Source organism: Schistocerca nitens, chromosome 6 (assembly GCF_023898315.1).
Source record: "Schistocerca nitens isolate TAMUIC-IGC-003100 chromosome 6, iqSchNite1.1, whole genome shotgun sequence".
Lineage (NCBI taxonomy): Eukaryota > Metazoa > Arthropoda > Insecta > Orthoptera > Acrididae > Schistocerca > Schistocerca nitens.
This window is the reverse complement of record NC_064619.1, coordinates 176,618,747-176,630,901: the sequence shown is the minus strand read 5'-3', so window position 1 is coordinate 176,630,901 and position 12,155 is coordinate 176,618,747. Positions and strand designations below refer to the sequence as shown.

The 12,155-nt window shown below is 41.7% G+C and overlaps 1 non-coding gene across 1 annotated transcript; it reads right to left on the bottom strand.

The window, feature by feature from the left end:
- Positions 1-11,134: 11,134 nt before the first annotated feature.
- Trnal-caa (transfer RNA leucine (anticodon CAA)) lies at positions 11,135-11,209 on the bottom strand. The gene has a single exon. It is a non-coding gene; the product is annotated as a tRNA-Leu (tRNA).
- Between the last annotated feature and the right edge of the window lie 946 nt (positions 11,210-12,155).

Genomic DNA, 12,155 nt, shown 5'->3' with positions numbered 1-12,155 from the left:
TGTGGGGCGTGAGGTCTCCACAGTACATCGATGTTGTCACCAGTGGTCGGCGGAAGGTGCACGTGTCCGTCGACCTGGGACCGGACCGCAGCGACGCACGGATGCACGCCAAGACCGTAGGATCCTACGCAGTGCCGTAGGGGACCGCACCGCCACTTCCCAGCAAATTAGGGACACTGTTGCTCCTGGGGTATCGGCGAGGACCATTCGCAACTGTCTCCATGAAGCTGGGCTACGGTCCCGCACACCGTTAGGCCGTCTTCCGCTCACGCCGCAACATCGTGCAGCCCGCCTCCAGTGGTGTCGCGACAGGCGTGAATGGAGGGACGAATGGAGACGTGTCGTCTTCAGCAATGAGAGTCGCTTCTGCCTTGGTGCCAATGATGGTCGTATGCGTGTTTGGCGCCGTGCAGGTGAGCGCCACAATCAGGACTGCATACGACCGAGGCACACAGGGCCAACACCCGGCATCATGGTGTGGGGAGCGATCTCCTACACTGGCCGTACACCACTGGTGATCGTCGAGGGGACACTGAATAGTGCACGGTACATCCAAACCGTCATCGAACCCATCGTTCTACCATTCCTAGACCGGCAAGGGAACTTGCTGTTCCAACAGGACAATGCACGTCCGCATGTATCCCGTGCCACCCAACGTGCTCTAGAAGGTGTAAGTCAACTACCCTGGCCAGCAAGATCTCCAGATCTGTCCCCCATTGAGCATGTTTGGGACTGGATGAAGCGTCGTGTCACGCGGTCTGCACGTCCAGCACGAACGCTGGTCCAACTGAGGCGCCAGGTGGAAATGGCATGGCAAGCCGTTCCACAGGACTACATCCAGCATCTCTACGATCGTGTCCATGGGAGAATAGCAGCCTGCATTGCTGCGAAAGGTGGATATACACTGTACTAGTGCCGACATTGTGCATGCTCTGTTGCCTGTGTCTATGTGCCTGTGGTTCTGTCAGTGTGATCATGTGATGTATCTGACCCCAGGAATGTGTCAATAAAGTTTCCCCTTCCTGGGACAATGAATTCACGGTGTTCTTATTTCAATTTCCAGGAGTGTATATTTAACATGTGTTGCAGCACAAAAATCTTTTAGACTTAAAATTTGTGCATCATGATCTGAAAGGCCATTCACCTTTTTGCTAACAGAATGCCCTTCTAATAATGACGAATGAACAAAAATATTGCCTATGGTTGTTCTACTGCTCCCTTGCACTCTCGTTGGAAAGAATACGGTTTGCATAAGATTATATGAATTAAGGAGGTCTACCAGCATCCTTTTCCTTGCACAATCACTTATACAATTAATATTGAAGTCACGACATATAACTAACTTTTTGTATTTCCTATAAAGTGAACCAAGAACCTCCTCTAGCTTTAGCAAAAATGTTGAGAAATCGGAGTCTGGGGATCTATAAATAACAATAGTAAGAAGTTTAGCTCCACTAAATTTAACCACACCTGCACAACATTCAAACACCTTTTCAGTGCAGTACTTTGAAACATCAATTGACTCAAATGGGATACCGTTTTTCACATACATGGCTACTCCCCCACACCGCAAAGAGCTCCTAGAAAAGCTGCCAGCCAACCTGTATCCTGGTAAAGGAAGCCTCTGAATTATCTCCTTATTTAAGAAGTGTTAAGATATACCAATAATTTCAGAGTCAACATCTATAAGCAGTTCACTAACTTTATCTCTAATACCTTGTATATTTTGATGAAATATACTAATTCCCTCATTAATCGGATACCCAAGCTTTGTAGAAAGTGGTTTCTTTGTTAGAGAGACTTCCCTTAAGCAGGAATACCTATCAGCTGACTTCAATCTAAAAAAGGTACAGCTCTAACACCCACAACTACCAGAATTTTCCCATGAGTGATCCCACCCCCTCCACCTATGCTGTCACCTATAAGTTTTGCCAACCTCCCCTTCCCATACCTGTTGAGGTGCAGGCCATGTCTAGTGAAACCCGTCCTGCTGATAGACTCCACCGACACCACTGAAATGTGACTCATGCCTTCTGTCATCAGCGCACCCCCAAGTCTCATGTTATTATGCCTGACGGCTGTATTAAGATGAGGCCGATCGTGACGCTGAAACAGTCCCACGAAATGCACATTCGTGTTGCCAGTCTGAGTGGCTATCTTTTCCAGGTCACCATCTATGTCATACTCCCCATCCCTATCAATACTATTACCAGCCCCACCCACAATCACTACCTGATCCTCTTTAGTAAAATCCCTACATAACCCCCCTATGTTAAAAGTCACCTGAGCCAATCCTGCATTAGGCTTCACAATGCTGGTGACCTGGTACTCACTCCCCAAAACTTCCTGCAACTGCTGGCCTACACCTCTACCATGAGAACTACCTAACAGCAGAACCTTCTTCTTTCTCTTAGACTTTGCAACTGTCCTAGCCACCGTAACTGCTGAGGTCTGCTGCATACTTCCTACATCTACAGCTACTAGAGATTCCTCTCCACTAGACTCTGAGAGTTGGTCATATCTATTACAAACACCAATAGTAAAACTATCTGAAAATCTCCTTCTCCTAGCAGATCTCTTGCCAACAGCCAGCTCCCATTCCCCAACCCCCTTCTCCCTCCTCATCCTATCTAGCTCCTCCTGTGCATTTTTCAACTGCACCTGAAGGGCACAGATCTTACGCTCCTGCTCCTCTATCAACTTACTCTTGCTACATAACCTGCAGTTCCAGGAGAGGATCTCACCAGAATGCCCACTGGCTTCCCCACTGCATTCCCCCCAGTGAAAAAACTTTGAACAAGTCTCACACCACAATCCACTACTCACGAACAAATTATTGTATTAAAGAATATGCAAAGAACCATTGCTAACCACACAGTTTTCATTGAACAGATTGTAAAGCAATTTATCTCACATTTCCACATAATTCGTAATGAAATGAATGCAAATATCCAAGAACTATTCCAAGGATTAAATGCTGTGAGTGCGCACTTAGATGTAAACACTCTTGTTAAGGACTACTGATAGTTTATCAAAAGCTAGAATTGATGTCTTAACTTAAGAACAGCCTTCGAAAGTAGTTAAAATGATTATTTGAGTAGTGTACCACTACATCCAGAACAATTTTTACAGATCCTACTATCAATTGGATGAAAGCTAGATGCAACATATGAAGTGCAACAATAAAGTAATGAGATTGATGTGAAAAAAATGTTGCTTACCATTTTAGTCAAGTTTAGTGTTGTCTCCTTCAAAGTAGTTCCCTTCTGATTGCACACACTTTTTCCAGCACTTCTGCCATTGATGGTAACATTTCTGGAACTCATCTTCTGTAATATCCTCCAAGAACCTCGTCACAGATTTTTGGACATCTTGTGTTGTTTGAAAATGGTGTCCCTTGACCGCTGTTTTGACTCTTGGAAATAGAAAAATGTCGCACGGAGCGATATCTGGTGAATAAGGCGGCTGTGGTAGTACTGAAATTTATTTTGAGGTTAAAAATTGCTGTATTGACCGAGCAGTATGGGATGGCGCATTATCGTGATGCAGAATCCAATTAGCAGCAATGTTGGCATGGACGCGAAGAACTCTTTTACGAAGTCTTTCTAAAATTTCTTTGTAGTAATATTGGTTAACTGTTTGTCCAGGAGACATCCACTCTTTATGAACAATTCCCTTGGAATCAAAGAAGCACACAAGCATGCATTTCACTTTTGACTTTGACATGCGAGCTTTTTTTGGTCTGGGTGAGCCCTTTGAGCACCATTGTGAACTTTGGTTTTTTGTCTCTGGATCGTACTGAAAAAACCAACTTTCATCACCAGTGATAACACGGTTCAACAATTCTGGATTGATTTCCGTTTGCTCTAACAGATCGGCTGCCACATTTTTTTTTGTTTCTTGCTATTGTGGTGTGAGATTTTTGGGGACCATTTTTGCACAAGTCTTTCTCATATCAATATCTTCAGTTATTATTAGATGAAACATATCTCAATTGACGTTCAGTTCATTTGCAATCATTTTCATGGATCTTCGATCAGATCGTACAAGTTCACACACCCTGGCAAAGTTGACATCCATCCGTGAGGTTGATAGTCATCCACAGCAGTCTTCACCTTCAATATTAGTTCTGCCTTCACTGAACATTTTATGCCAACGAAAAACTTGAGCTCTTGACATAACCTCCTCTCCAAAATCCTTCTGAAGCTTGCCGTAAGTTGTCATTGCGTTTTCACCCAATTTAATGCAAAATGAAATGGCATACTGTTGCACAATATTATGTGGTTCCATTTCTGTGATGAGAGACACAAACACATTTTAACTTATTACAACACAACTCACGACTGAGCAGTTGCATCGATGTACCGCTTGGACTAGAAGCAGCTTATAGATCAAGGTCAAAGGTATTGTGCCTATGCAAGCCTGCAGGGTTGCCACGTCTTACAAAGAAAATCAGTCTCATTACTTTATTGTCACACCTCGTATTTCTTTGTAGTAATATTGGTTAACTGTTTGTCCAGGAGACATCCACTCTTTATGAACAATTCCCTTGGAATCAAAGAAGCACACAAGCATGCATTTCACTTTTGACTTTGACATGCGAGCTTTTTTTGGTCTGGGTGAGCCCTTTGAGCACCATTGTGAACTTTGGTATTTTGTCTCTGGATCGTACTGAAAAAACCAACTTTCATCACCAGTGATAACACGGTTCAACAATTCTGGATTGATTTCCGTTTGCTCTAACAGATCGGCTGCCACATTTTTTTTTTGTTTCTGGCTATTGTGGTGTGAGATTTTTGGGGACCATTTTTGCACAAGTCTTTCTCATATCAAGATCTTCAGTTATTATTAGATGAAACATATCTCAATTGACGTTCAGTTCATTTGCAATCATTTTCATGGATCTTCGATCAGATCGTACAAGTTCACACACCCTGGCAAAGTTGACATCCATCCGTGAGGTTGATGGTCATCCACAGCAGTCTTCATCTTCAATATTAGTTCTGCCTTCACTGAACATTTTATGCCAATGAAAAACTTGAGCTCTTGACATAACCTCCTCTCCAAAATCCTTCTGAAGCTTGCCGTAAGTTGTCATTGCGTTTTCACCCAATTTAATGCAAAATGAAATGGCATACCGTTGCACAATATTATGTGGTTCCATTTCTGTGATGAGAGACACAAACACATTTTAACTTATTACAACACAACTCACGACTGAGCAGTTGCATCGATGTACCGCTTGGACTAGAAGCAGCTTATAGATCAAGGTCAAAGGTATTGTGCCTATGCAAGCCTGCAGGGTTGCCACATCTTACAAAGAAAATCAGTCTCATTACTTTATTGTCACACCTCGTATACTATGGGAAAATGGAAATGAGCGTTTGGCTTCATTGGCGGGGAGGCCCCTTGCGGGGCAGGTCCGGTCGCCTTGGCGCAGGTCTTGTCTATATGCCAACAAGTAATCATTCAGATGAAGAGGTAGAAGAATGTTATGAGACAATAGAAAACTTAGCAGAGAGAAAGAAAAGAAATGAATGTATTGTTATAATGGGTGACTGGAATGCGGTACTTGGCGAAGGACCTGAAGGAAAAGCTCTGGGAAAACTTGGACTGGGAGAAAGAAATGAGAGAGGGCAAAGATTGTTGGAATACTGCAATGAAAATTTCATGATAGGTGGATATACTCTATTTGATAACCACAAACGACGACGGTATACTTGCATATCTCGATTTGACAACAAAAGATATCAAATTGATTACATAATGATACAACAAAGATACCGAAATTGCTTAACGAGTGTCAAAAGCTATCCAGGGGCAGATACTTATTCAGATCATATATTAGTAATAGCTGAGGTCCTAGTTAAATTGAAAAGAACCTGGAAATGACAGAAGAGAGAGCACATTAACTTTGAGAAACTGAAAGGAAAAGTCACTTGTGAAAAATTAGAGAATGCATATTGTGAAATCATGATGAAAGGACAGGAAACGGAATGCAAAGAAGGAAGATGGGATCGTTTTAAAAATGGGAGCAAAAAGGCAGCTAAGGAAACACTTGGAGTCAAGGAAAGGAAAAAAGTAAAGAAAGAATGGGTAACACCAGATATGATAACCAAGATGGATAATCGCAGGAAATGGAAAACTGTAAACACAGAAGAAGGGAAGCGCAACTACAGGAGGTTAAATAATGAATTAAGAAGGGAGACAGAAAAAGCAAAGGAGAAATGGCTGACAGAAAAGTGTGATAAGATAGAGAAATTAGAGAATGAAGGAAAATATGATTTGAAGTACAAAGAAGCAATGGATTTGACATTCAGGGAAAAGAGAAACAACAATGGACTAAAGAAAGTAGAGGCGGCAGATTGTAAAATGGTGAGTGAACCACAAGAAATAATGAGAAGATGGGAAGAATATATAGAATGGCTATTCGCTGCAGTAACCAAGTGAAGAAGACCTGGAATAGAAGAAGAAGAAAAAGTTGCAGATGATGACCAAGGAAATGCAATACTAACTAGTGAGATTGAATAATCTATGAAGGAGATGAAAAATGGAAAAACAATGGGAATTGATGAGATTCCTGCAGAACTGTTAAAGTCATTGGAGAAAGAAGGGAAAAGGGAGTTGATTGAATTGTGTAATCAAATATACATGACAGGAAATGGCCAAAGGACTTTACAGAAAGTATCTTAATACCTATAGAAAAGAAAAAGAACAGCAAAAAGCATGGGGAACATAGAACAGTGAGCCAGATATTGCATGCATCCAAAGTCTTGCTGAGGGAGCTCAACAGAAGGCTGTATGGAAAGCTGAATTGCGTAATAGGAGATGAACAATTTGGTTTCAAGTGAGGAGTGGGGACTGGAGATGCCATTGGGCTACTGAGAGTGATAGGGGAGAGGTACATGGAGAAGAAAAGGAAGGTGTATGTTGTGTTCATTGATCTTGAGAAGGCTTTTGACTGTGTCAGATGGGACAAACTGATGGAAATCCTAAGGAAACATGGAGTGATTGGAGGGATAGATGGCTAATTAGAAATTTATATTTGAACCAGAGAGCAAGAGTAAGAAAGGAGGTGTGATGAGTGAAGAAATTGAACTGGGAAGAGGTGTAAGACAATGTTGTTTATCATCAACACTGTTTCTGGAGGAAATTATTAGTGAAAGTTTTGATGGATGGGGGTTGGAGAGTGGAGTATATGAGGTTTGCAGACAACATGGTTGTGATGGCAGAGAGTGCAACAGAGATGGAACAAATGTTAGATGATCTAAACACAAAATTAGAAGAATATGGAATGAAGATTAACAAGAAGAAATCGAAAAGCATGGTAATTGGAGGAAAGGGGAGAAAATGCCGTATACAAATAGGCGGAGAGGAAATAGAGCAAGTGAATAACTTCAATTACTTGGGAAGTGTAATAGTGGATGATATGTATTGCCCCCCCCCCCCCCCCCCACCCATTAACCATGGACCTTGCCGTTGGTGGGGAGGCTTGTGTGCCTCAGCTATACAGTTAGCCGTACCGTAGGTGCAACCATAATGAAGGGGTATCTGTTGAGAGGCCAGACAAATGTGTGGTTCCTGAAGAGGGGCAGCAGCCTTTTCAGTAGCTGCAGGGGCAACAGTCTGGATGATTGACTGATCTGGCCTTGTAACAGCCTTGCTGTGCTGGTACTGTGAATGGCTGAAAGCAAGGGGAAACTACAGCCTTAATTTTTCCCAAGGGCGTGCAGCTTTACTGTATGGTTAAATGATGATGGCATCCTCTTGGGTAAAATATTCCAGAGGTAAAATAGTTTCCCATTCGGATCTCTGGCTAGGGACTACTCAGGAGGATGTTGTTATCAGGAGAAAGAAAACTGGCGTTCTACAGATTGGAGTGTGAAATGTCAGATCCCTTAATCGGGTAGGTAGGTTAAAAAATTTAAAAAGGGAAATGGATAGGTTAAAGTTAGATATAGTGGGTATTAGTGAAGTTCGGTGGCAGGAGGAACAAGACTTCTGGTCAGGTGAATAAAGGGTTATAAATACAAAATCAAATAGGGGTTAATGGAGGAGTAGGTTTAATAAGGAATAGGAAAATAGGAATGTGAGTAAGCTACTACAAACAGCATAGTGAACGCATTATTGTGACCAAGATAGATATGAAGCCCACACCTACCACAGTAGTACAAGTTTATATGCCAACTAGCTCTGCAGATGACAAAGAGATTGATGAAATGTATGATGAGATAAAAGAAATTATTCTGATAGTGAAAGGAGATGAAAATTTAATAGTCATGGATGACTGGAACTCGATAGTAGGAAAAGGAAGAGCAGGAAACGTTGTAGGTGAATATGGAATGGGGCTAAGGAACAAAAGAGGAAGCCGCCTGGTAGAATTTTGCACAGAGCATAACTTAATCATAGCTAACACTTGGTTCAAGAATCATAAAAGAAGATTGTGTACATGGAAGAACCCTGGAGATACTGGAAGGTCTCAGATAGATTATATAATAGTAAGACAGAGATTCAGGAACCAGGTTTTAAATTGTAAGACATTTCCAGGGGCAGATGTGGACTCTGACCACAATCTATTGGTTATGAACTGTAGATTAAAACTGAAGAAACTGTAAAAAGGTGGGAATTTGAGGAGATGGGACCTGGATAAAATGAAAGAACCACAGGTTGTAGAGAGCTTCAGGGAGAACATTAGGGAACAACTGACAAGAATGGGGGAAAGAAATACAGTAAAACAAGAGTGGGCAGCTTTGAGAGATGAAATAGTGAAGGTAGCAGAGGATCAAGTAGTAAAAAGACAAGGGCTAGTAGAAATCCTTAGGTAACAGAAGAGATATTGAATTTAATTGATGAAAGAAGAAAACATAAAAATGCAGTAAATGAAGCAGTCAAAAGGGAATACAAACGTCTCAAAAATGAGATCGACAGGAAGTGCAAAATGGCTAAGCAGGGATGGCTAGAGGAAAAACGTAAGGATGTAGAGGCGCATATCACTAGGGTTAAGATAGATACTGCCCACAGGAAAATTAAAGAGACCTTTGGAGAAAAGAGAACCACTTGCATGAATATCAAGAGCTCAGATGGAAGCCCAATTCTAAGCAAATAAGGGAAAGCAGAAAGGTAGAAGGAGTATATAGAGGGTCTATACAAGGGCGATGTTCTTGAGGACAATATTATAGATATGGAACAGAATGTAGACGAAGATGAAATAACAGATATGATACTGCATGAAGAGTTTGTCAGAGCACTGAAAGACCTAAGTTGAAACAAGGCCCCGGGAGTAGACAACATTCCATAAGAACTACTGACAGCCTTGGGAGAGCCAGTCCTAACAAAACTCTGCCATCTAGTGAGCAAGATGTATGAGACAGGTGAAATACCCTCAGACTTCAAGAAGAATATAATAATCCCAATCCCAAAGAAAGCAGGTGTTGACAGATGTGAAAATTACAGAACTATCAGTTTAATAAGACACGGCTGCAAAATACTAACACGAATTCTTTACAGACGAATGGAAAAACTAGTAGAAGCTGACCTTGGGAATGATCAGTTTGGATTCCGTAGAAATGTTGGAACGCGTGAGGCAGTACTGACCCTATGACTTATCTCAGAAAATAGTTAAGGAAAGGCAAACCTATGTACCTAGCATTCGTAGACTTAGAGAAAGCTTTTGACAATGTTGACTGGAATACTCTCTTTCAAATTCTGAAGGTGGCAGGGGTGAAATACAGGGAGCGAAAGGCTATTTACAATTTGTACAGAAAGCAGATGGCAGTTATAAGAGTCGAGGGGCATTAAAGGGAAGCAGTGATTGGGAAGGGAGTGAGACAGGGTTGTGGCCTATCCCCAATCTGAATCTGTATATTGAGCAAGCAGTAAAGGAAACAAAAGAAAAATTCAGAGTAGGAATTAAAATCCACGGAAAAGATATACACACTTTGAGGTTCACCAATGACATTGTAATTGTGTCAGAGACAGCAAAGGACCTGGAAGAGCAGCTGAACGGAATGGACAGTGTCTTGAAAAGAGGATATAAGATGAACTTCAACAAAAGCAAAATGAGGATAATGGAATGTAGTCGAATTAAATCAGGTGATGCTGCGGGAATTAGATTAGGAAATGAGACACTTAAAGTAGTAAAGGAGTTTTGCTATTTGGGGAGTAAAATAACTGATGATGGTCGAAGTAGAGATGATATAAAATGTAGACCGGCAATGGCAAGGAAAGCTTTTCTGAAGAACAGGAATTTGTTAACATCGAGTATAGATTTAAGTGTCAGGAAGTCGTTTCTGAAAGTATTTGTATGGAGTGTAGCTTTGTATGGAAGTGAAACGTGGACGATAAATAGTTTAAACAAGAAGAGAATAGAAGCTTTCAAAATGTGGCGCTACAGAAGAATGCTGAAGATTAGATGGGTAGATCACATAACTAATGAGGAGGTATTGAATAGAATTGGGGAGAAGAGGAGCTTGTGGCACAACTTGACTAGAAGAAGGGATCGGTTGGTAGGACATGTTCTGAGACATTGAGGGATCACCAATTTAGTATTGGAGGGTAGTGTGGAGGGTAAAAATCGAAGAGGGAGACCAAGAGATGAATACACTAAGCAGATTCAGAAGGATGTAGGCTGCAGTAGGTACTGGGAGATGAAGAAGCTTGTACAGGATAGAGTAGCATGGAGAGCTGCATCAAACCAGTCACTGGACTGAAGACCACAACAACAACAACATGTATTGCTCAACAGAAATTAGGAAAAGAATTGCAATGGCAAAAGAAGGATTCAAGAGAAAACAGAAATTGTTTTGTGGACCACTAAACAAAGATCCAAGGAAAAGACTTGCCAAATGTTACATCTGGAGCATTGCACAATATGGTGCGGAGACCTGGACATTGAGGAAGGAAGATGAAAGAAGATTGGAGGCACTGGAGATGTGGATGTTGAGGTGAATGGAAAAAGTAAAATGGAAAGACTGAGTAAGAAATGAAGAAGTATTAAGAAGAGTTGGAGAAGAAAGAAACAAGCTGAAAGTCATCAGAAATAGAAAACGGAACTGGATTGGAGTTTCCAGAATGAGATTTTCACTCTGCAGCGGAGTGTGCACTGATATGAAACTTCCTGGCAGATTAAAACTGTGTGCCCGACCGAGACTCGAACTCGGGACCTTTGCCTTTTGCGGGCAAGTGCTCTACCAACTGAGCTACCGAAGCACGACTCACGCCCGGTACTCACAGCTTTACTTCTGCCAGTACCTCGTCTCCTACCTTCCAAGCTTTACAGAAGCTCTCCTGCGAACCTTGCAGAACTAGCACTCCTGAAAGAAAGGATGTAGCGGAGACATGGCTTAGCCACAGCCTGGGGGACTTTGTTTGAGGAGGGACTGTTTATTGAAGGAAGGAATAGAAGGAATGGTGGAGGGAAAAAGGGGAAGAGGAAAAATAAGATATCAAATGTTGGACAATATCAAAGGAGGCAAATATTCAGAAATGAAAAGACTGGCTATGGACAGACAAAAGTGGAAGAGGCTTAACCGATGACAAGACCTGCCGTAAGGCAGAATACCATACTACTACTTTATCACCCATGTCCACCCCAATAGCTGAGTGGTCTGCGTGGCGGTCTGTCATGACAAGGGACCCAGGTTCGATTCCCGCCTGGGTTGGAGATTTTCTCTGCTCAGGGACTGGGTGTTGTGTTGTCCTCATTATCATTTCATCATCATCAGTGGAAGACAATGGGAAACCACCACTGGAATCACTTCCCTAGACACTTATGCAGTGGACCTCTCTGGCGAGGCTTCTCTCATGACCAGTCCTGCCGTAAGGCAGAACACAAAGTTTTTAGGTTTTTTTTTTTTTTTAACTCCACCCTTGATGTCACCTTTATGTGTAAAAATTATGATACACCTGAACTACCCTTTAGAATCAAATTGAATAATAGTGAATTAATCTTGAATGCCACACATTGTGACTTATCATGTGAACTATTTGATATGCCTAGTGTATTGCTAACTACATTTCATTCAACTGGACATTTGCCATTAATGAGAATGTTATCTGTTTATTACAATGATTCAAATACATTAATATATGGAAAGCATTCCTTATCAAGTTTTTCTGAAGACAATGATTTAACTGAGGATATCCATGAAAATGTA